At 39.1% G+C, this 23,204-nt stretch overlaps 2 long non-coding RNA genes across 3 annotated transcripts in view; one reads left to right on the top strand and one right to left on the bottom strand.

Moving 5' to 3' along the window:
* The window catches only part of LOC142602919 (uncharacterized), a 41,837-nt gene extending 25,991 nt beyond the window's left edge, over positions 1-15,846 (top strand). Inside the window, exon 4 of one of the 2 annotated variants that reach the window (XR_012836769.1) lies at positions 15,294-15,846. This is a non-coding gene — a long non-coding RNA (uncharacterized LOC142602919). Of the gene's footprint in view, positions 1-11,309; positions 11,863-15,293 lie in introns of those variants that run through there. The other variant, XR_012836768.1, reaches the window with a different exon arrangement.
* LOC142602918 (uncharacterized) lies at positions 787-22,750 on the bottom strand. Its single transcript, XR_012836766.1, has 4 exons — positions 22,614-22,750; positions 17,178-17,272; positions 16,187-16,259; positions 787-1,208 (listed from the first exon to the last, which is right to left on the bottom strand). It is a non-coding gene; the product is annotated as an uncharacterized LOC142602918 (long non-coding RNA).
* Between the last annotated feature and the right edge of the window lie 454 nt (positions 22,751-23,204).

Genomic DNA, 23,204 nt, shown 5'->3' with positions numbered 1-23,204 from the left:
AAGCGAGTTTGGGTGGAAGGCTTTGGGTGGAAAGCAATTATGCTGTGCACCACTTGTTTTGTGTATTCTTTTATCATTATTGTTATTATTATTCTCTTCCTTTTCTGTCACATTAAACTGTGTTTATCTCAACCCACGAGTTTTACCTTTTTTTTCTTTCCAATTCTCTCCCTCATCCTACTGGAGAGATAGTGAGTGAACAGCTCTGTGGTGTTTTAGCTGCCTGGTGGGTTAAACCACAACATACCAGAACAAGCAGGGGTAGGAAGCTGAAGTATGTCAGCAGAAGAGAAAATGTTTTGGAAGTTCCAAGAAAACTGCTTAGCATTTCGTAAAATCAAATGCCACATAATAGGACAGAGAAATCTCACTTCCTAAAACCCACATGAACAGATAACACTCTCACAGCTCCAAACAGTCTAACAAACGTAGAATCAAAGCAACAAAAAACATTTGTCACGACCCAACCTGGATAATCCAGGGAACCATAGCAGTTTCATAATTCCCTTGGGCTAAATTAAGGTGAAACACCAAACGATTGATTACACGTTTTATTTATGGTAGAAGCAAGCTGAACTTTGAAAGTGCAATGGTAGGCAGTGTGGCCTTTTATTGAAATGTTTATGAGAAGAAAAGGAAAGCGAAGAAAGAGGGAAAAGGAAGACAGAGAAGGATATCACCACCCTTGGATCCCACGATGATGGACATGGCAATGCTCCGGTGATGAGCATGCACAACAAGCTCCTTGGGCTCGTGTCTTTTATAGTCCTCTCAATGATGCTGTTGAGGACTAATATGGTTCTTGTTCCAGAACATTCTTGTCTTTTGCCATTAGGGTGGGTGGTCTTGAGGGTTCTGTCGGGTGGTTGTGAGTCCCTTCCTTAAATGAACTCTGACCTTTGGCCATATATAGTGATCAGAATACGGAGCTGCGCATCCTCCAACATGCCCTCCATGCCCTGTACTAACCAACTTTTCCTTTGTAGTTTATTATCCCAATGCAGACAGGAACTGTTTCCCACCACAATGTTTGAGACATTAACACACATTAACCCTTTCAGTCTCTCCCACCATTTCAAGCTTACATGTTCAAGCTCAGCTATCTATTAAGCTGCTAAGTGTGGGCTGCTCTTTGAGGCCAGCAGATCTGCTCAAACCATTTCTCCCAGCCAGTCCAGGTGTGAAGCTCGCTCCTTCTTCACCTGCACCTGAGAAATGAGAGGGGAATTCTAAGCCTCTGTCTTCCAACTGTTAACCTGATATATATAACCAAAACCCAGGAGCATTAACTATGATCCCCAGATGACTGATCTTTTCCTCCAATGATATAAACTGAGATTTATCTACTACCACTCTCTTACAATGCCATAATTTCCATGGTTAAGGACTATTTATATTCCCAACTGGACAGGTACCTCATTTTAAGAAAACTGTTCTGCAATGCAGGTCTCTGAAGTCTGAACTAGTTCAGCTGGAACTGAGGTCAGTGTAAATGAAGCCCTGTTTAAAAAGCTTCCAGTTCTAGAACACTTATGATACTACAGCATTTATTTCACACAAACTTCACAGCATTCCGTGTTTCAGATTTGAAACTGTTCTTCTGATGGTATGAATCAGTCAGGAAGAGAAATGGACATACTAACAGAAGTTGTATCCCATTAAGTCCTTAGGAATTTCAATGAAATTTTAGGAGGAAAACTAGTAAGCAATGGTAGTGCTTTGTTAGGGTGCAGTTGTACAAAAGGCTCTATTAACAATAATAATACACTTTTACAGCATGTTTTATCCAACAATCTCAGAGATCATTACAAACATTAATTGAGCCTAACTATAGCCTGTGATAAATTAGCATTATTATGCTAATTTTATGGATGGAAAGAGAAAAAGACAGAGAGGTTAAGTGATTCGCCCAGGAACAGAACCCAGAACCACGTGCACAAGTGGGTTATCCCAACCAAGAAGAACAGCTGTCAGACAAACAGAAGTGGCATGTCAGATAGAAACATTATAAAAGGCTTCCAAAACCATGATGTAATTACTCTGAGGAAGAGCTCAGACAAGGAAATAGTGTTACTGTGGACTAACAGCACACAAATTCCTATCATTTGTTCCTTTATTTTGTAATTCTCATTGGACCTTTGCAGGATCATTCATAAGCACCAAGAATTTCCTACTGGCTATGTTGTTTTATTCAGGTGCAAATCTAAAAGTGAAGGATATTTTAAGTAATGGCCAGTAGGCCTGAATCAATCATCTGTGTTGTACAAGATGTACAACATTTTCATCTTTACTGAGCACCAGGGGCTCTATTACAGACAAAAATAATCCTTAGTCTTTCTTCCACCCTTGATACCATTCATCACTTGCTCCTTGCTTACACTGGCAGTTGTTTCACATGCCTGCTTGGTTTTACTACCCTTTAGACTGCCCTTTCAATGATTCCTAACATGTTCAGGATATTTGATAAATTCTGGAACTTCAGAAGTTTCTAGAATACCACAATCTTTATGCAAATATATCTTGTTAGTGCCAAAGCAAATAATTAAAATAAAGTTCTTAACAGACTCCTCAATATTAATGGCAGAAGAAAGCAAATGTTCACTCATAAATATCCAACGAGTAACAAATAATTTATGAAATTCAGTAAAATACTGAAGAATTATTGACGATTACATTTTCTCTCTTCATTCATAATCTTAAAGGTTTCTTATATGCTTATACTGAAGATACCTTTTATTTGTTCTTTATCAGTTCTTATGAAAACTTTCCCTCCTTCCTCATGTAATAAAAATTAAGTTAGCATAACATAAAAGCTAGATACTAAAGACGTGAAGCAGATCTAGAGTAATCAACTGCAGCACAAGCTTCCTCAGCATGCCTAAATCCAGATCCAGAGAGAACATTTTAATGATCAAGAGCATGGCTTAGTCTCCTTTTCCAGCTAATTGCTCTCTTCCCTGCTACAAGTAAGGTCAATGGTGAGAGCCTTTTCTTGGAGATTGCACTTAGTGGGTTAAAGATTTCAGAAATCAACATCTTCTGAACACTCCTGGTTCAGATACACATCAATCATGACATTACTTCCATGCTGATTCTGACAGATGATGACATTTGAAAAGAATAACAGAAATACCAGGCAGTAGAAAAACCCAAAACAACCAATCAGTACTAAACAGGCTGATCCTCACACAACCTAGTTGGTCAAGCACAGAACACTTAAGTTTTGATGGTCTCCTCATTCAAAAAGAACTGAAAGTAAACCCTGTGCCCAGCACCTTTGGGTCTAGATGAATATGTTTGCTGCTTTGTTTACTTATTAAATAAAGGCCTAAACAACCACAGCTATATCTACACCCCCAGTTGCAGGACGTAACTGCAGCACACCTACACGCCTGAGCTAGTTCAGGTAGCGACACAAAGGAAGACATGCCATTGCTCACTGCAGCCTGGGCCAATCACACAAATTCCCAGGATCCCAGACAGACCTGATGTGATCACAGTAAAACCCCTAACCTTGGTGATCTTTCCACCAAACTTCCACAAACACTTGAGGGTGAAGCTGCGTCAGCTGCTCTTCCCAACATTAGGTGCTTGTTCCTGCCCTGGGTAAACCTTTTTTTCCCCTGAGCCAACCTCATTGGTTCAGAACTTAATTGCTTTTGTTTGTTCACTGCCTTGCTGCACAAACTCTTGTGCTGGCACAAGTACTTGTAGCTGGGGGAAAACCAGGACTACTTCTTTTGGGAAGCAGCTCCTGGAAGAACTAACAGCTTCATTGTTACCACCACCTCTTAACACAGTCTTGTTATTATTTTACAGTGGCAGGAGCTGGTGAGAGACCACACTGCTACCAGCACCTAGTCCTTGTCAGGGAACAGCAAGGGCTGGCTGCTCCCTAGGGGAGAAGAGGCCTCACCAAACACCATCCTCCTGCCCCAAAAGGAGGAAGCAGGGTAGCCAGGGTCAAACCAGATCATCAAGCAAGTTCATGGCAATGAGGCAGGTCCAAAGTCAGGCTGAGAAGTCACTCTGCAGGTCAGGGTCAGACACAGCCCTGTGATTGCCAGGCAGGTCCAAAGTCAGGCTGAGAAGTCACTCTGCAGGTCTGGGTCAGACACAGCCCTGTGATTGCCAGGCAGGTCTGTGGTACTAGAGCAGTGCTGAGGTCAAGCCAGTCTACAGGTCAGGATGAGGCCCAGCTTCACAACAACCAGGCAGGTCCACAGTGACAGGAGAAGGCCAAGGTCAGGCTGGGAAGTCAGTCCACAGGGCCAGACAGTCCACAATAACCTAGATCAACAGGACCTACAGACATGACTGCAGCAGGAATAGGTACACCTGAACTTAAATAGAGCCCCTGGGCCCATGGGCAGAGGTGTGCGGAGGCCCCAGTTGGAGCCAATAAAGGCTGATTACTGCTTTCAGGACCCTGACAGTCCCACTCCCCTTTCCTCTGTCCTGTTCCTCTCACTCTCCTTATGCTAGCCTTAGTGCTTGTGAGGCTGCACGTTGAGTCAGACCAGTTCACCAGTTCAACCAGCAACTAACCCTTTTTTGGTAAGGTCATTTCTCATTATGAGTGAGCTCATCCATCTCACCACACTGCTGTATGAACACTAGAACCAGGGCTATGGAGGCAGTTGAAGCAGGGTTAAGAATCAATGGATGGTGGTAGATGTGGTGGCAGTGTGGTCTAAGCAGGGTCTATGCCACTTCTGAAACTACACCCAGAGTTTTCTGGAATAACTTGGATATGAATTTTCATACTGCAATTACCTCCTAATTTCAGAGCAGGTATATTGCAAGTGTCACTGCTCACAGACTTCATTGTAGAATTGATTCTGTAAATTAAGTTCATTTTTCAATTTATATAGCTCTGCTACATGATCTTCAGGCAGCTGGACTAGATGATTGTTGTAGGTCCCTTCCAACTGAAATATTCTATTCTACTCTCTTCTACTGTACAGACACCGCTGCGGATATACTTACATTTGCCTAAAAGTGCCAGAGGACACTCACTGTCTCAAAGAGCATAGTCTCTAGAAGCAACATTAAAAAAAAGGAGAACCAGGCATGAGGAAGAAGAAAAGGAAAAGGAAACAATGTTGTTTTGTTTTTTTAAATCAGAGCTTGCTTTTTCTTTCCACACCCTGTGTAATAGCCCAGCAATGGAATGCAAATTAACATTCATGTTTTTTTAAACAATAGCCTTTGTGTTCCAAACCACACTGACAAAGCAGAACAATCCAAACAAAACATGCTCACAAAATCTTTTGCCTGCAATGTGCTAACCAGCTTTGTTGGAAACATCTAACGTTGTGAGTGAATCTGTTTTGGAAAGTAATCATGTAAGTTCAACTTCTCTTTACTCAGCTGAGAATCTATTTCCTTCTTTCTCAAGATGATTTTCAATCTGTTACACCACTGCAAATTCAGTGAAGTCGATATGGTCCTACTATATGTGCTACTGAGGCTCTAGGCCTAGGAAGCCAGGCTGAACATAAACCAGTAAGGGCCTAACTTGATTTCCAGGATCTCTGTTATCAATGAAGAATGCACTGAAAAGCAGACTGCTTCACTGTCAGAGACCACACTACTCACTGTGCTTACGAATACAGAAAACAGGATGTATCACCAAAACCTATCAACTTTTGATTTGAAGACACTGAGAGAGAATACCTATGATATATATGACGCCAGCTTTACTTCAGAGTAGAAACACTAAAAGGTAAAAAATATATATAAAAGCATGTTTTGTCCTGAAATCTAGAATCTGGAAAAGTAATCCTATTATTGCAGTTACTGCTGGCAGATGTCACCTCCTGTGGAAGAGAACGTCTTTGCTGGTCTTTTAAACTGCTGCCTAACCTCCACCCTATTTAGACCCAAAGACTGTTTTCAATCAGCATGTGTAAAATCTCCCAATCTATCTTTACATGTGGGCAAAACCACATTGCCTGAGAGAGCTTCCTGGAACTAGTGTTGAAAAGCTTTGCAGGACAGTAGAACATTTGTAGTGAAGGCAAGTCCAAAGATACACTCCAAGGTGTTCCTATCTACATTCTCTGTTGGTTCTCTGAATCAACAGCCATCATCACTCTGAAATCATGTGTATAAATGATCAGAAGATATCCTCTCCATTAACAATGGAGAATATATGAATATATCATGACCAGCAATGACAATCATAATCCACTGAAGGAAAAAGGATCAGAACAAAGACAATCGGTCTCTATGTCTCTTTTTTTTCTACATGGCATATAGTTTTCAGACATTTCAAGACTGTGGTTACTCACTGTGGGAAAGCAAGTTGGCTGCTTCTGCTGTTTCAGCTTCTCTGCCGCTATAAAAGGGACCAATGTCCGGACAAATGCAGAGGAAAAGCAGCGACAAAATAGCTAAAGCATAAACCCACAAAAAAGCAAAAGTAGCACTTTTAGAACTCTTATTTGGGATAAGGGGGGAAAGTCAGAAATTAGTTACATCCCTCATTAGCTTTTACCTATTTGACAGAAGTTCCACTGGCATTACCACTTACTTTCATTAGGAGGAGCTCTATTGGAAAAAAGGATTTGATGCTTCTGGAATGTTTGAAATATAACTTATTAAATATAACTTGCTGAACATATTTGTTTGAAAAGGTCTGTGGTTGCCTTAGCTTGTGGTCTATAATCACCTTATGAATGATTAAACTATACAAAAAAAATCTGGTATTACCTAAAAGTTTATCAACTGGAATTTAATTTAACTGCAAACTCTGCCTTTAAATTACTATGGTTACAACAGCCACCATAAATCTGCACTAGTCACTGAACTTAGGACCATCTGCTCCTAGGGCTATAACCCTGAAGAAGCCATGGAAAGGGAAAAATGAGAACTGCTTCCTGATATCTAGGAGATAAAAGACTCTTTGCCAGGGCAACAAGCGCTTGTGAACAAGACACGCAGAAGAGAGACCCCCCTCAATCACTCTACTCATGTTACCAAAATTCTGTAGAGATGACAGTTTCCACCACTATTCACGTTTCAGTTTGCAGTTATTCTAAATCTGGTACAGTCTTTGCAATGCAGTTAAGTGATACTCAGAACGGACCGCTTCATACTGTGTTACTCTAATCTTCAAACAGACAGCACTTTTTTCCATCTATCAGTTTGGACTTTCCCCACCTCCCTGTAGCAGGACTCTTCTCACCTTCTTTCTCCTCCCCTGTTGCAACACTGTGCTAACAGGACGAAATAAGAAAAGCAGCGGGATTTCAATTTATTTATGGTGAAAAAAATATTAATAATTAAACCCCACATATTTGTTGTTTTATTTTCTAGTATTTGGCATAACTTTTAACTTCCATTGCTAATGTGGACCTATGGTATCATTATAGAGTTTGTTTTCATATTTTTACATAGCATTTCAGTGATGCTAAAATGCGTACATCTCTGGAAGACATGTATAGCGGGTGTGAATGTACGCTTCAGAGTGCATGTGTTGTTTCTGATGTCCTGCGATGTTTCCTACACTGAACTCTAGGTTGAAACAAGCACTCATGAAAGTGCAGTCCCAGGGCAGTCTGAATGACTCCCCACAGCAGCCCAGCCCAGCGCCCTCCGGGGTGCCTGTACAGGGGCACTGGCAAGGAGCACTGAGCTGGCAGCATCAGGCAGGTGCCTGCCAGGCAGCACTAGCCCCCAAGCAGGGCTCAGCTTACACACAAACCTCAGGCCATATTTTTCCAAGCCACTACTTGGATACCATTCTCTCTTTACACGAGACTGTGAGGCAAGAAACTTTTTCCCCCATCATACCTAAAATTCAGGGCTTATTCTAACTGGCAAAGTGGAGCTCATTATCAGCTGGTTTTACTTTTAATTCCTGTGCAAATGGTGCTGTACTTACGGTGATATTAAGCTAAAATAAATGCCAAGCTGCAAACAGCTTATCTGCTGCCTGATCACAGAAGAAATTGGCAAGTGGTTGGGCTCATACTTCCTCATTTTTTTTGTACTCTAGGTTTCAGTGGAGAATCTCATTGGTTCATCTAAACTCACTGCTAAATAAGCAGTTTTCTTCTTCTCTTTTTCATCTGCTCGTTAGATCTGCAAAAATAAGATCACACATACAAGACCACTGCTTTCAAATTTAAATGCTACAAGTTAAGGATATAAATATGTAATGAATCATACAGTAATGCAGCAGTTCCTGAAATTCTATCCTGAAGTACAGTGAAACTTTTTTTCCTCATCACAGAATCATGAGATAGGATTCTGGTATCCTATTATTAGGAAAAATGTTAGCTTTTATTTTAAAATTTGTTTACTGAAAAATATTTTTTACTTTTCACAGGTATATATCAAAGCTAAAAGCAAGCATACACTAAAAGGTTAAAAAATAAAAGGCAAGTGAACACCAGATCTGCTTTCCTTTACTTTACAATCATTTTAGAGCTGATGATTCATTTTCTGGTGTACATACTCATGAACGGGTCTCTTAGGGTTGACAATGCGGGAAAAATTTTCAACAAAAATTGGTCTACTCTCAAATTTCTATGTCTAGGTAGCCTCCCTAAAAATAGAAGCCCAAAGGTTTTATTAGCTCTACCTTACTCCAAAAGGCAACCTCGAGACTTTTCACGGGATACAGTGAATGTGGGGAAGCAAGAGGTAAAAAATATGCACGTCCTTCCCTCAAGTGCACACACTCTTAGAGGCCAAGAACAGTGTGTCAGCCTTGTTAGATCAAGAACTCCTTGCTTCAAACAAATAAATAAATAAATAAATAGGATTTGCATTCCTAATTTTGTATTTCAGAGTTCAACAGTAAGAGGGAGAAATTCCCCAAAAATAGTAGTTTACTAAAATCTTAAAAAAACTTCATTGTTCTAAATGTAATGAATAAATATAAAATTGTGTACATCTTTTCAAGTATTAAAACCAAGTCCGATACTTGATTCTGCAAGTTGATTTTGCACTTGGAAAGGCTGTGATCCCAACTTACTTTACTGCTTTTATCTTCCTATCTAACAATAGTTACCTGCAGCTGATTCTATAATCATAACTTTTACTACAGCCCAGTGAAAGTAGGCTTCCATTTCTTCTAAAAGAAATCCTGGTTTAGATCCCCTTTGGCAAACCTGTAGCATGTTCACATGCCAACTCATACAGTCTTCTGCTTGATCTTGTTTCACAGTAAGCTTCATAGTAGTATGGCCATAATAACGAGGATCTAAAAATTGTTAAAGTCAAACAGTTTAACTTCGTTAAGTTCCAGGCAGTGTCATAAAAACACTTTGTGCAGGAGTTTCCAAGACATTCTTTTTTGTTTTACAGTGCTGATGATCGTACTTTCTTAGAAGGTGAAAGAGCTAGAGTTTTACCTCTAGGATCGGTCACCCAACTCAGTAAACTAAATAGCTGCTATGTCATTACTGTTTGCCATGTAGTGAGTAAGTGCATCAGATCTTTGCCTGTTGAATAGCTTGGTTTGCAGCTCTTTGTCTCGCTGACCATAAACCACAGGGTTAAAGCATAGTGCAAACAACAAAACAAGAAAGGCTGATAAATGTAAAATAGTGTAATCCGGGTGTCTTCTAACAGCTGTTATGAGAAGTGGCAAAAGATGCAAACTCATTTGCAGTCCACAAATAATGACAGTTTTTCTGGCCTTTTTATTTGAGCTATTTAAATGGCCAGCATGTTGTCCTTCTCTGCAGAAGAGGCAGTAGCTAATTACAATAATGATTATAAGAATTACAATTAAAACAATTCCAGCTGTTCTGGCAAAAGTAGCTCCAAGCACAGTTGGCCAAGGAGGTTCTGTTTTGAATATATCTTCCGGTCTTTCTTTTAATGCCTTCTATTTGTAATAGGCAGATAGCTTTAAGCTTTGTTATAATTCAAGCACAAATGATGACTTGGTGTTTCACTGAGTGCACCAGTGGTAAATATTGCAAAGGCGAGCATATGCAGCAAGACACTGTTACGTGGCATCAAATTAAAAGCTCTTCTCCCACTTGCTGCTTGTACTCCAAAGGTTATCTAGATTACAAATTGTGGAGTTCTTACATCAAGCACTTTTACTGTATAACAGACAGCACGCAGGTCACAGAAGCGGGAACAACAGAGGAGGTGATGGCACAGGAGAACATATTGAACTTCTTTCTTCATTTGAAAGCATTTTCAAGCTACCTCTGGTATTAGCAACCTAACTGAAGTAATAAAAATTAAATCAACTCTACAAAGAGATGTTTTTACTACATTTTCTATATACAGTGATACTGAGCATTTTCCTTCTGATGTTTTACTGAACATATTCATGATCTTCAAAGCCAGCTCCCAAGTCCTGTCAAAAAAACCCACAACAAAACCCCCAAAGATGTCATAATTTGTACAGTGAGCTTGATGCTATTTTTCCACACAACCACAAGCACATGCAGCAGCTATTCACCGTTAGAGCTTTGTCTGCACACATTTGTTAGCTGATTTTACTGTAACCTTTACATGTGATATATTGGTTTTCATGATTGAAAGAACATCATACCAGAACCTGTAAAGCATATCCTTAACTGTCTCCTTTTGATGGTCATTTAGCAGAAAGATGAATATAAAGAGTATCCTCATCAGAAAAAGCACCATTTTTGATAGCTATATTGATTTATTTGATGCTATTTCATAGGGCAAAGCAAAGAACAAACGAAAAAAACCCAGAATAAGCCGCTGACTGAGCCTTCTTGATGCTCCCTGAATTGGCAGATGGGTAGTGCAAGGAAATAAACTTGCAATGCAATAACTCTAATGGCGAAAATATTTCAGCCTCCAAACCATGACTCTAGAATCCTTTACAAGTACTGCATTTCCTAGAAAAATAAGGTACATTCATGATAGCATCTATCTGGCACTTAGTATGACATAATCTGCCCTGAATGTTTGCTTTCAAATATCCAAACAGATGACAGTTCTGAACAGTATTTGTGATAAAATTTTTGTCAGCAGGATATGATTTTTCATTTAAAGACAAATTGGCTTTGCTAATTGTCACTAGCACTTGCCTTTACTTACCAACTTAAAAAAACCCACACATATAAAAAATATATAAATATAAATGTTATGTGCACAAAGCCTTTGAAACTCTTCTGTTGTAAGTACCAGTCCTCCACTGAAGTTTAGCTGTCTCAGGGTCTTGTTTTTCTGATATTTCAATGCCTCCCCAACCTCTCATATTTTCTTAATTTTATTTAAATGTAGAATCTTTTAAATGCAGTCTTAAATGCTGGGTTTCCTTGAGATAACTTGCAATTTATTTCGTGTTTGATTTTCAGGCATCTTTAATAGATACTCCCTGCATTTAACCAAAGTACACATTACTGAGAAGACTGAATTTAATACCTGAGAACAGAGACAAGCACTCAGAAAAAGATATTTCAGTGGCAAGGAGGATACTGTAAATGATCTGAGGAGTCTCAGCTCTTTCTGTGTGACCATCAGTTTAAAAAGTATGTATGTACGCAAATACTACAGTTTAAGCATTTCCAAAGCAGTTAGGTAATTTCTAGAGTACAGGTCCTGTTTTCAAAAGTCATATAATAACTTGGATGCAAACTTTCATTTTGCTCACGGCTAATTGTTGTTCAACTGTTAGCCGTAGGCTTACCACAGACAAGCAGGTTTCCAGGCTAATGTGTCCGCTTCTGAGAACACAGTGGCCTAATTTTTATTACATCTACAACCAGCCTGTGCGTGGTTTTTAGACAACAGCAAGCTATAAACACAGGTACTATGTATAGTTTCTGACTTGACAAAACTGTATAGACTGTATAGCTAGATTTTACATAATTCACCTATAGTTATCTTCTTCAAGAATACTGAATACAGATAGGATATGGATGAGGCACAGTCAGCATGTCTGTACTGAGTCTGCATGGTTCAAAAAAGTGACATACAGTCTCCATAGATACATGTGGCCTTTGAGCACATGGAGAAGAGATAAGTATGCTTTAAAATGATCTACACATGCTGCAAAAAGTTTTGGGAAAAAGAGAGTATAGGAAGTTTATTTTGATGAATATATCAGGGACAGACATTGTATGTGTACTTCATTTTCACAAAAAGAGAAACATTAATATCTTTTCTTTTATTTAAGCAAAAGGGAAAGCAGTGGCCAGCAACTATAGCTTCCCTCACGGGAGGCAGAGTCATCTCTTCCTGTCAACCTGTTAATGCTAATGCATCACTTCAGAGTTATGACTCCAAAGCTTCTAAATACTCCACACAGGCCAGCTTCTGTTTTTACTGGGGCTCTGTGCAGTCATACAGCTTCAGTTCAACAGTGTCAACACTGGCTTCTGGAGCTATTTTTTAAATGCTTTGCATTGTCACAAATCAGCCTTCTGGTCTCCTAGTATAATCAGTTTAGCAACTGATTAGATACTTCAGCCATAAATAAATAAATAAGCAAATAAATAAATAAATATACAGTAGACACTCTGTCTTCCATTTATTGTGTAGAAGGATGAACTCATTGAAAGTATGCACTAAAGCAGAAAACTGCTATTGTTTTTGCTAGAACATGCAGAATAGACATAGTAAAATTAAACCACTGTCTCCTGTGGTTGTCAGGGGTCCTAGAAAGTCAACTTTATATGTGCATAAATAACTAATGCTTTGCTTAGTCATTTGTCTATCAGTTGTCATTTCCTATGTATGGGCAAAAGGAAACAGCAGCTTAAGCGTCTTATCTGCAGTTTAGATCTATAAGCTGATTTAGATCAGTATGCAGGCATATTGTAAAATTTCAATTTATGAATTTTCACAGCTCTTGTAAGGGAGTCATGGGACCTGTTCACGCAAGTCTTTACCCACAACACAGTCAACCATGGCTTCATGCCCAGTGTGGGCAGCAGCTCCAGGCTGTCGGCAGTGTTCCTAGTTGGCATTTAACAGGAACCTCAGTTCTGTGCTTACACGTAAGATGGCTGTTAGGAGGTAGTCTGCACAATCAGAAGGATCTTTAACAGGGAATGATCAGAATCAATGATGTGTCTTACTGCAGTGAATCTTTTGCGAATGACACAAACTGATTCAACACAGACCCTCAGCGTTATCATATTATAGCAAAACTTTCATACACTACATGTCCTTATGCTACCTGTCCAGTTAAATATTCATAGAGCATTTTCACCTATCATATATATGTCACTCTTTGCAAAAGTGAATTTTTTTGTTTGGTTAAAAAATGCAAGATTAAATGCGCTGTCTAGGATGGCAGAGCCTTCTTTGACATAGCATATCAGAGGTTCCCTGGGATTTTCACTGGAAACTTGAGAGTTGATGAACTAGGATGGAAACGAGATTTTGTTTTTATCTGCCACAAAGGAAATCACTGTCTATGGCTCTTATTTAGATTGGACTGGCTTTACACTAATGTGACTATATTAGCTTAACAGTAATTATGTGTGGGTAAGAAATACTGAAACAAAGCCCCACAGGTTTTACTTGTCTGGCTGAAGAAACAGCATTTCTGAGATGCCGAAGTTTTAAGCCACCTTTGAGCTATCCTCATCTGGTAGACTCTTCAGCTAGCAAAATAACCAAGAGCAGCGTTGGGATCCTCCTGGCAGACATCAAGAGACAGATTATCCTAATTTACCCTAATTAGTTAGTTTCTCTAACATTTCATGGGCTTCACCACAACAATTCCAGAACATCTTCTAAGGTCTAGATTGCATATCACTCAATGCCACACTGATACTTTTCTGGGGTGTTTTAGGAATTTTTTTCTAAGAATATTTCTATTCTTCTAGGAAATTTTCTGTAGCCCTCTGCCACAGTTGAAGGAGTTTCCTGGTATAGAATAGCAGTCTTCATCTTGCAGATTTCCCAATATTACAAAAGCTTAAAAATGTTAACACTGAATTTGATAGAAAATTAAACCTGTTTGTGCATCAGCAATGTTTATACCTGAAGCTAAAGCTTCATTTTAAAAGCATCACAGATTTCACTTAGAGTTTTAATTAGACTATCTATAGAAGTAAAGCTCTTCCATTTTGGGACTTATGCAAAATAATAAACCCATGATATGTTAGTTGTATTATTTCAGGCAGTACTAATGGGCATTATACTGATATTACACTGATAAATGAATTAGGAAAGATTTAAAGGAAATTAAAATCAGATTACCACTCTAACCTGTCTTATGCTATCTTTTATAACTGTTACGTCCATTGACTTTCAAAACTCCATGCTAATTTTGACTAAACATGTTTGCAAATTTTTCATAATCTGAATAACTGAAAATCTGAAAGCTACGCTTCATCACTGTGGAAGTAAAAAGCTTTATAATACTTACATATTTAGCTGCTGAAATGGTCTGGTAAGGCAAATCAAAAAGAACACACTCCCAGCAGATGGAAACTCCACCCTCTCAATGTCAATCTGACATTCAAGACCTACTATTCACTAACTGTTTAGCCAGTATCATGGTGAAGTGTCCGTATCTGAGGATATGGATATCATGTGGTTATTCCTGCAGTCAGTGATGCTGATATGTGACATGAGAAGGAGCTCCCCTTTCAACAGTGGTGGTACCTGTGACAGTACTGACTGCACTGTCTGCTTGCTGACAGTACAGAGGGGATTTCACCTACATAAAAACAGGCAGCTACAGTGTCCCACCTTTCAACCACTTTGTGCTCCAGAAGAATAAGGGTCTCCTTATTCTGACAGCGCCATCATATCTGACAGCCCCATACGGATGTCCTGAGCAACTCAGGGTGTTTTAAAAGGCACTGGAAGCCTCTGTTTAGGAAACTGAATTTTATCCCAAATAGCACCATATGAACAGCTCTGATTCTGGCCTAATTCTAATTGTAATCCTGATATGGGAGAGATTTCAAACAACAAAAAAAGTGAATTACAATGTGAGATGCTAGGAAGACACCACTTGTGAAAAGGTCACACTGATGTTCAGATAAGGTATCTCAAAACTTTTCATAATGTCATAAAGCTGACTGAATCTAATTCTATTCTGAAAAACTACCCACATTTGCAATATGTCTGTAGGCTTCTCTGCCACCTGTGTGATATAGTAACAAAACACTAGCAGGAATAATGTCTTGTTGCAATATAGGACTAATACAACCACCATGTTATTTAAAGACAATCATCTCTCTCCAGTGCAAAAGTTCCTTATTTACTTACACTCTGATGACATCTTTCCTCTCAGAACTATTATATATGTACCCAGAATGTTCTATTATTTATGATCTAAACTCCTGATCTCTGATTTTTTGTTTCCTCTTGCCTAGGACCACAATGATACTCATCATAACTAAGTACAAAGGAAACACAGATGCCTGGAAGGAGACCTTCTGATTTCTTTACTGTCCTTAGATGCAAATAACTACCAGAGACTGAAGTACATGATGCCAGAAAATTATGCATAATTCCTACTAAAATAATGGGCTCTCTTCCACTGAAGCAAAAGCTGGTTTCAATGGGACAGGACTGGATTGAGATGGAAGCATGGGAATTGATGCTAAATGCTTTCTAGTTTGTGTCCCAGTTTTATTCAGATTCATGAGAAAGAATGTTGTTAACTATAGCTAAAAAGTTAAGAAGATGTGACACATTCAAAAGTATTTTGGTTTTGTACCAATAATCTATTCTGAAATTTAGGAATATCATTTGGAGAAGTTTCACAATCCAAAAAGAGGATAGGGACACAGTGAACTTAAATTATGAGAATGATGAACTAAAAATAATTCAGAAGTAGGAAAATTTGATAAGTTTAAACCTACTACAGCAATATTTAAAGACATATATGTCATCAAATCTTAGGGAGCAGACTCACTGAAGAATATCAAGAGTAATTTTCAAATATATTCTGCAAAGTTTAAATATAAAAGTACATTTTCCAGAAATAGTTTTTCTTACTACTGAGCAGAATAATCTGGTGTATATGCATTCTTCTAAAGTTTATGCTACTCGCTACAGTTTTATTCTTTCAGTGCCACACAAACTGAAGTCTTAAATTCATCCTTTTGTTCTTAAGAGTTTCATGTAGAGAATATCCAGGTTTTTATTTGGAAAAGATTAATTAAAAAAAAACAAATAATATCCATTTCAACAATATCTGATATCAATATCTGATAATTAAAGGAGTATGATGCAATTTGACTGTAGATTTGAAAAAGTTAACCTACCTTGTATTTTACCTCTGTTGAAACCGGAGTCGTTCATGCTTCTGTTTCCTTCTCTGTGTTGTTAAAATACTGCCCATTGTAAAAGAAGAAGCAAAAGAAATTAAAGAGAAGCTAAAATAAAGAAGTTACTTTAAACCCCAAAATGTCTAGGATGTCTTTACATATTTCAAATGTGAGTCTTTCTCTAGGCATTTACAATGCTTTCATGCCATTACAGACTCAACCAAAACAGTAATAGCAAGAGGTACAAATATTGCAATAAATACAATAACCTCACAGCTATCATAGATTTACTGTGGTTATCTGAAATTTTATAGAAACAGGAAAAGTAACAAAACTCAGATTCTCTTACTTAGAATGTAATTCTCCTAATTAATTAGTTTTGTTAAGGAGAATACCTTTTAATAGCCTATGGCATATTATACACGATTGAGCTGCTCTGATTCTCTTTCACAGAAAAGGGAACATAAACACTCATTGTCCAATTTTTTTTTTGTTATTTGGAGAGGACATTCTATCACTCTGTCAATATTCTTTGGGTTCCCAATATGTTTTCTAGGATTCCTCTCTGAAAATTTTATAAAAATCCCTCTTCCACTCAGGCAGAATAGAAAAAACCAACCAAACAAAAAAGAGCTTTTGGTAATTTTCTTATGGCATAAATGATATGAACTACTTAATTGCATATAGTTCACCTTACCTGTCCCTTCAGCCAGCTTAAACAGCTCAAAGACAAGCCTCAAAGCTGTTTCAAAATCTTCTAGAAATGCATAACAATATTTAAGAAATAAATCCTCTTAAATAACAGAATATTAAAAGTAATATGAGAAGGAATAGGGGAAAGAATATCCCATGGGAAATAGGTAGAGTGATTCTTACAAGGTCATGGCACTCAGTAAGGTAAGTATAGATGAGCAAGATGAAAGGTGTGATTGAGCAAGCACACCTCTTTCTACATCAGCAATACCCACTCTCACTGCTTCTTACTCAGTTCTGCATCTGAGATGGGATCATTGCTGTGTTTATGGAGTACTATGACCTTCCATTTGTCCAGGGAAGTTCAAGAGAGCATCTTCGAAGTGCTGTAGAAATAAATACATATAAATAACAACATCACTGAAAAATTAACTCACCTTTAATGAAAATTTCTTCCTGAGACTCTCTTCATCACTTTCCAGAATCTCAAATGTACATAGTGAATTTTAACTGTGGATGGAAAACATAAGTGGCCTGGAAAATGTGGGTGAAACTCTTTTTTTTACTCTCAGTAAAATTTTACTCTCAGTAAAATCCAATGTAAAATGTGATATGAATCAAGTTGTCATGCCACTGCAAAAGTCCATTGTGTAGCCCTACCCCTGCTGGTCTAAGGCCAGACAAGAAAAATCTAAATAATGTACCCTTGTCTGATAAGTAGGTTGTGATTGTTAAAAGCTGAAGTTTAACTGATATATTACTAGTTCAGTCAGTAAACCAGGAAGAAACATTTAGACTTGCCAAAAGAAACAGGAAACTAGAGGAAAGGTCATTCTGGCAAGGGGAATTGCAACCACCGATTCACGGACCACCTACCCCAATTATACCACCTACTCAAAAGATACAGACAGAGAAAAGCACTGAGCATGCGTTCTAGTTTGCATGCCAGGTGAAGAAATCTAAACCAATCATTTAATAGTATAACAATGCATATCTATTAGAAAGATGAACATGTTAATGTTTTATGTATAAATAACCACGGATTTGGAGCTTTTTGGAGCTTGTCTTGGGACAGACACCCATATTTGTGCAAATATGCAATAAAATACCTCTGTTGTGTGTATATTGGCGTATTGCACACCAGGTAAACGAACCCCAAGTTTTGGGACAACAAAACAATCGCAAAACCTCCATATTTTTAAGGCATATTTTGGTTCCAAGCCTTAAAATGGCAACAGTCTTTCCCTCAAAGCATGAAAGTCCCAAAAAGTTAGATGGAGCATGCCTTGCTTTGTTCATGTCCACTACCAGAAACAAGATGGTATCCTGTGTAGAAAACAGCATTCAGCAAGCAGGGATATCTGCACCAGAGTATTTTGTGTAATGAAAAGTGCACTGGATAAAACATGTCTACCATCTTCTCTGACTTGCCCTTGAAAGCTCATCCTTTGCTCTAGCCACCACAGATTTGCAGACAGAATTTCCTTCTGCTGGTTCCTCATGCTGAGTATACCTTGTGGCTATCTCCATGCACAGTATATGCTGAATCTGACATACATTATGACAACGCGCTACATTTTGTTGATGCTTCTTAGACAGGGCTTGTGACTTGAAAGTGTCTGCAACATGCTTACAGCAAGACACCAGTGCACTTGCCAGCTTTGGGCTTTTTTTGGATATAATTATATGGAATTGGGGTCATAAATTTATTCTGGTTGATGGAACAGATGGAACACATCTGAGAAGCAGGTTCATTGCGATTTCTGAGGAAAAAAACACTAGGCAATATGCTGCTTATTACCACCATGAGTGGTATTGCAATTACTTGTATTCCACTTATCAGTATCAAACCGTAAGGGTAGAGAGGATGGGAGCATTACATCTGTCAAGTTATTGTCCAGCTGAAGATTATCAGGAATTTACAAGCTGTCCTCTCTGGGTGACAGTGAGCAAAACCTGCAAAACTGTTAAGGAGAATTGCAACAACACAAAGCCTTCTTTCAGCTAACATCCTACAAGAAGCTGCTACCAACATTAAATTAGCAATGAGAAGCAACAACATGCAAGTTAGATGGGTATGCACTGAGGTGGTGAGCAGGCCTTTTCATAGCACAGCGCATTTGGGGTATGCTGTAATTGGGGTTTGCTAGGTGTGCTGCAAACTCAGGCAGTGCAATTTGCACCTCCTTGTGCCAGAAACTGAATGAGTCAGATACTTAAAAGCTTCAATTTTAGCTTTGCTTCTGCCTCCTCATTGTTCTGAGTAACGTGATGTTATCACAGCCAGCTAAATATGGTAAAAACCAGCTGCACAGCCTCTAGTTTAAAGCACAGCCAGGCTCACACTGGTGTCAAAGCTAAAAAAACACCCACAGTGGAGTGCTGCAGGCCACTCCAGCTAACTGTAAGCAGAGAAGTTATGAACTGCACTAAGAAACACATGAATCGAGATACATTTAACAATACAACACACTGTACTGCTATCAAAGCATCATAAGTCATTAGCATCTCAATTTTTAGACGTCAAATTTGAAACATCTTAGAGGCCTGAAGTTCAGAGGGAACTAAGCAGATAGATAGAACGCTTCTAAAATATTCAAAAAAACTAATGCCCCCACAAAACAAGAGAATTAAAATAGGCAGCAACTTAAATGCAAATCTTGATCTCTAAACATAAGGGGGAAAAAAAAATCCAAAACAATATTCTGTATCATTTAGGCCCCAGGTGTGCACATTGCAGGATCAGTGTTGCACACGTTAACTTCTTAGGGACTTGGTTGTGTGTAACAGGCAATAATGAAACTCCTGTCTTTCCTGAGACTCTATATATAAAGACTTACTGGCAATTTTCATAGTCAGTGTACACATTTACAGAATCCAGGCTTCTTTCCAATTTATTCCATTATTTACTATAAAGTATTTAATAAAACATTTTTTATCAGTGGGTAGGACTTTTTTTTTTTCTTCTGTTTATAAATGAACTTTAATAAGCAGTGAAATTAGTTAAAATAATTTAACATTTGAAAGATTTAGTAACAGTTTTCTTTCCCTGTGCTCTCCCACGGAAACCATGACTTGGCACTGGGTGATGACTGTTCTCCCTTCTGATCTTCTGTAAGTCAAAACCTTGGTCTGACAAACAATATTGCGAGAACAGTTATCTAAAACGGCCTGGACACAGTCTCCGGCAGAATCAGGCCAAGAGACTTGATGCTAACTTTACCAAAGGTAATGAAGATTTGCAGTTGGCTATTGACAGAGTAAGATTAGATTTGGTTCTGTAAAGCTGCTGTAACTACGGACAATGAAGACTTTATCATTTGGTCTTACTAGTCTTACAATGTTGTTTTCTCAAAAAGTGCGAATAAGGTCAATCGTGAGACCCAGACGCTTCCCTGCTTCCCCACTTCCCCAGAAGAACTGCAAGGAGAAAGACTAGGGTAATTTAACTTTGACACAAAGGTCAGGCATGTACTTTCTGCACTATATTCTATACTCTCAGAACACTGCAGCTGGCAGCAAGGAACCCTCCTTTCTAACAGATGTCAAGAGTATTTCAATAGGTATTGAAAGCATGGACAGTTTTCTGTGCCTGATGTGAAGACCAGAGATTCGAAGGTTTACTGCACGCAATTTGTAACCTACTTAGAGGCCCAGGATTATCTGCCTTACCCGCCTATCAAGCACTACCCGCTTTTTGGGTCAAAGAGTCATCAAAATGGCGTCAGAGGACGGGCTCATTATTTCCAGTCTTCTCAGCAGTCTGCCCTGAGTGTGTCTCTTGCCTTCTCCCTAACTTAAATGGCATTGTTTGTGAAACAACATGATGTTTATAATGAATTGTGCATGCTACAGATACTCAACAAGCATTAACAGCTGGTATTTTGTGCAACAAACTTTTATAGAATTCCACGCATATAGACTAATTATCTGTTGAACAAGAAACCCGCTTTTTCTGTAATGGCTTTGTATCACCTATCACAACTTCAATAAATTGGCAATTGCTGTAAAATAAATTAATATAGGGATTAAAATATATTTTTAATCTCATTTGCTACATCTGAGGTAGCAACGTTTTCAGAGGGATTTTGGTTAAAATGAATGTTAAAAAATAGTGTCTCCTTACAAAATAATTCAGTATTTTCAGAAACCATAATGTGTCTGATTCCAGTGTGACCTGCTGATTTAATTGGTCTTACTCCCAATTCACACCTGACCGAAGAGTCCGGTACGTCACACCTCCATGTGATGTACCTTACTGAGCTGCTGTTTTTATCCGTGATAAAATAAAGCTAAAGACGTGCGAAAATTCTAGTTTCTAAGAACAAAGTAAGCAGCCGCGATGGTAAAATCCTCTCGCTACAAGCCCCGGCAGCACCGGCCTGGCCCGCGGGCCGGGTGCCCAGGCGGGCCTGGCCCCCACACAGGCCGGGCCGAGCCGGGCCGGGCCGGCCTGGCTGCGCCAACAGCCCCCCCTGGCGTGGCGGGCGGGCGGCCGCCATCGAAGCCTCGGCTCGTTCTCCTCCGTAAGGCAGCCAGCCGGGTTTGGAGGGCCTGCGGTAGCCGGAAGCAGGGGAGGAGCCCTCGCTCCGACAGCAACAACGCGAGGGAACGGCTGCCTCCGGCAGCCAGCCCTTCAAGGGAACGGTACCTCAACATGGTATCGTGGGGAAAGGAGCAACCGGAGGTGCATAAACCTTATTATTTTTAGGGACAGTAAAAAGTTGTGGTGACTTCATGCCAGGAGGCCTCATTAATACTAATTATAGCTTCTCATTATCGTCTCATTACATTGCTGTTAAGAAATAAATTAAAAAATGCAAACTCAGGGAACTGTCAGGTCAGTAATGAAATGAGCTGGGTAAAGTTTTATAGAAAATCTTGAGAAGTGGGTCCGCAATATTTAATCTTGAAAACAAAGACAGTGCACCTGAGTACTAAGAGGCTGAAATAATCTCGTCTCAAAGTTAGGAACACATTAATTGGGTGAAAAATCATTTCAGAACATGACCAAAAAGTGCTTCCAAAATGACACTTAGAAAGGTTAACAATTATTTTCTTTCTTAACACATCAAAAATAAAGTATTAAAATCGTATGTGTATTCCCTATTAATGCAACTTCACATATGATCAACTGATTTAAATTAGAGAACATTTAACAGGGGTTTTTTCCTTTTTCATTCAGTGTGTTCAGTGCCACTTCAGCTGTAGCCATCGCAGCAGCAGAAGGGGCATCTCCAAACATCGGCCAGGTCCTCTGAAACTACTGACCACTAGAGCTCGAGACTCCATTTTGAAACCATGGAAAAGTTAACAACTAATTTTGAATGCCCTAGGGGCTGGCGCATTCTCTCTCACAAATAATTATCTTTATTACTTTCTTATTAGCTAAAGGGAAAGGAATACAGCATTTGGAAAAACAACCAACACATACAGGCTGCTGTGTGTGATGACATTACTATATGTTATCTTGGCCAGCAATCTATTACTTCTCTCTCCCCATTTGATAATATGAACAAATGTCCCTTTCACACTTTGCTCCTCTGCTTTTTGCTTTCTGTCACCCTCCCTAAAACACTGCACAAATGAACCAAGCTGTAAATAGTTTGTCAAATTCCAGAGCCTGGGACGTGTTTACGCCAGCCTATCTCTATTGGGACGGAAGTGCAGAGCTGCTGCAGCAGCCACAAAAGCACTGTCTCTCACATCCCTCTGTCCCTCCATTACCTCTCTTCTTCATGCTGGAGGAGATTTTCAAGTACAGACACAGTCAGGAGGCCGTACATTTCTGAAGAGCGTTCCACCATCTCTTCTGTATCATCTCTTAGCGCAGTTTCACTCCACTCTTCAAGTTTCTGTGCTACTTATAGCAATTACAACTTGAGTGACTCATTGCACCGCAATCCTTGGAGTCACTCCCCTGTACAAGAAAATAAAAGCTTTTCCTCCTTGCTAAGAGATCTACTTTCCGCTGGTACTTGAGAAGGCAGCTGCAACCCAGAACTGTCACCAAACACTTTTTGTTAAGTAGCTCTGTTAGCCTTTAGTGACTTGGTAAGAACAACAAATACACAAATTCAAATTAATTTGAACTAAAATGCTCACAGTGACGCACTCAGTGCAAGGCAGTGACTTGCAGGTAGAGAAAGCCTGTCGCCCTCAAAGCTGAAGGCTGCGAAATTACCTACACGCGCATTGTCTTTCAGATTCCCTTGAACTGACAGCTTCTCCACCTACCTGTGTGAAGTTCTGCATGGCAACAAGGAAGGGAAATAAAAATACTAATAGGGAAAGTGAGATAATAAAAACATAAACTAG

Source organism: Balearica regulorum, chromosome 9 (genome assembly GCF_011004875.1).
Source record: "Balearica regulorum gibbericeps isolate bBalReg1 chromosome 9, bBalReg1.pri, whole genome shotgun sequence".
Lineage (NCBI taxonomy): Eukaryota > Metazoa > Chordata > Aves > Gruiformes > Gruidae > Balearica > Balearica regulorum.
The sequence above is the reverse complement of the archived record's forward strand: the minus strand, read 5'-3'. Positions and strand labels throughout refer to the sequence as shown.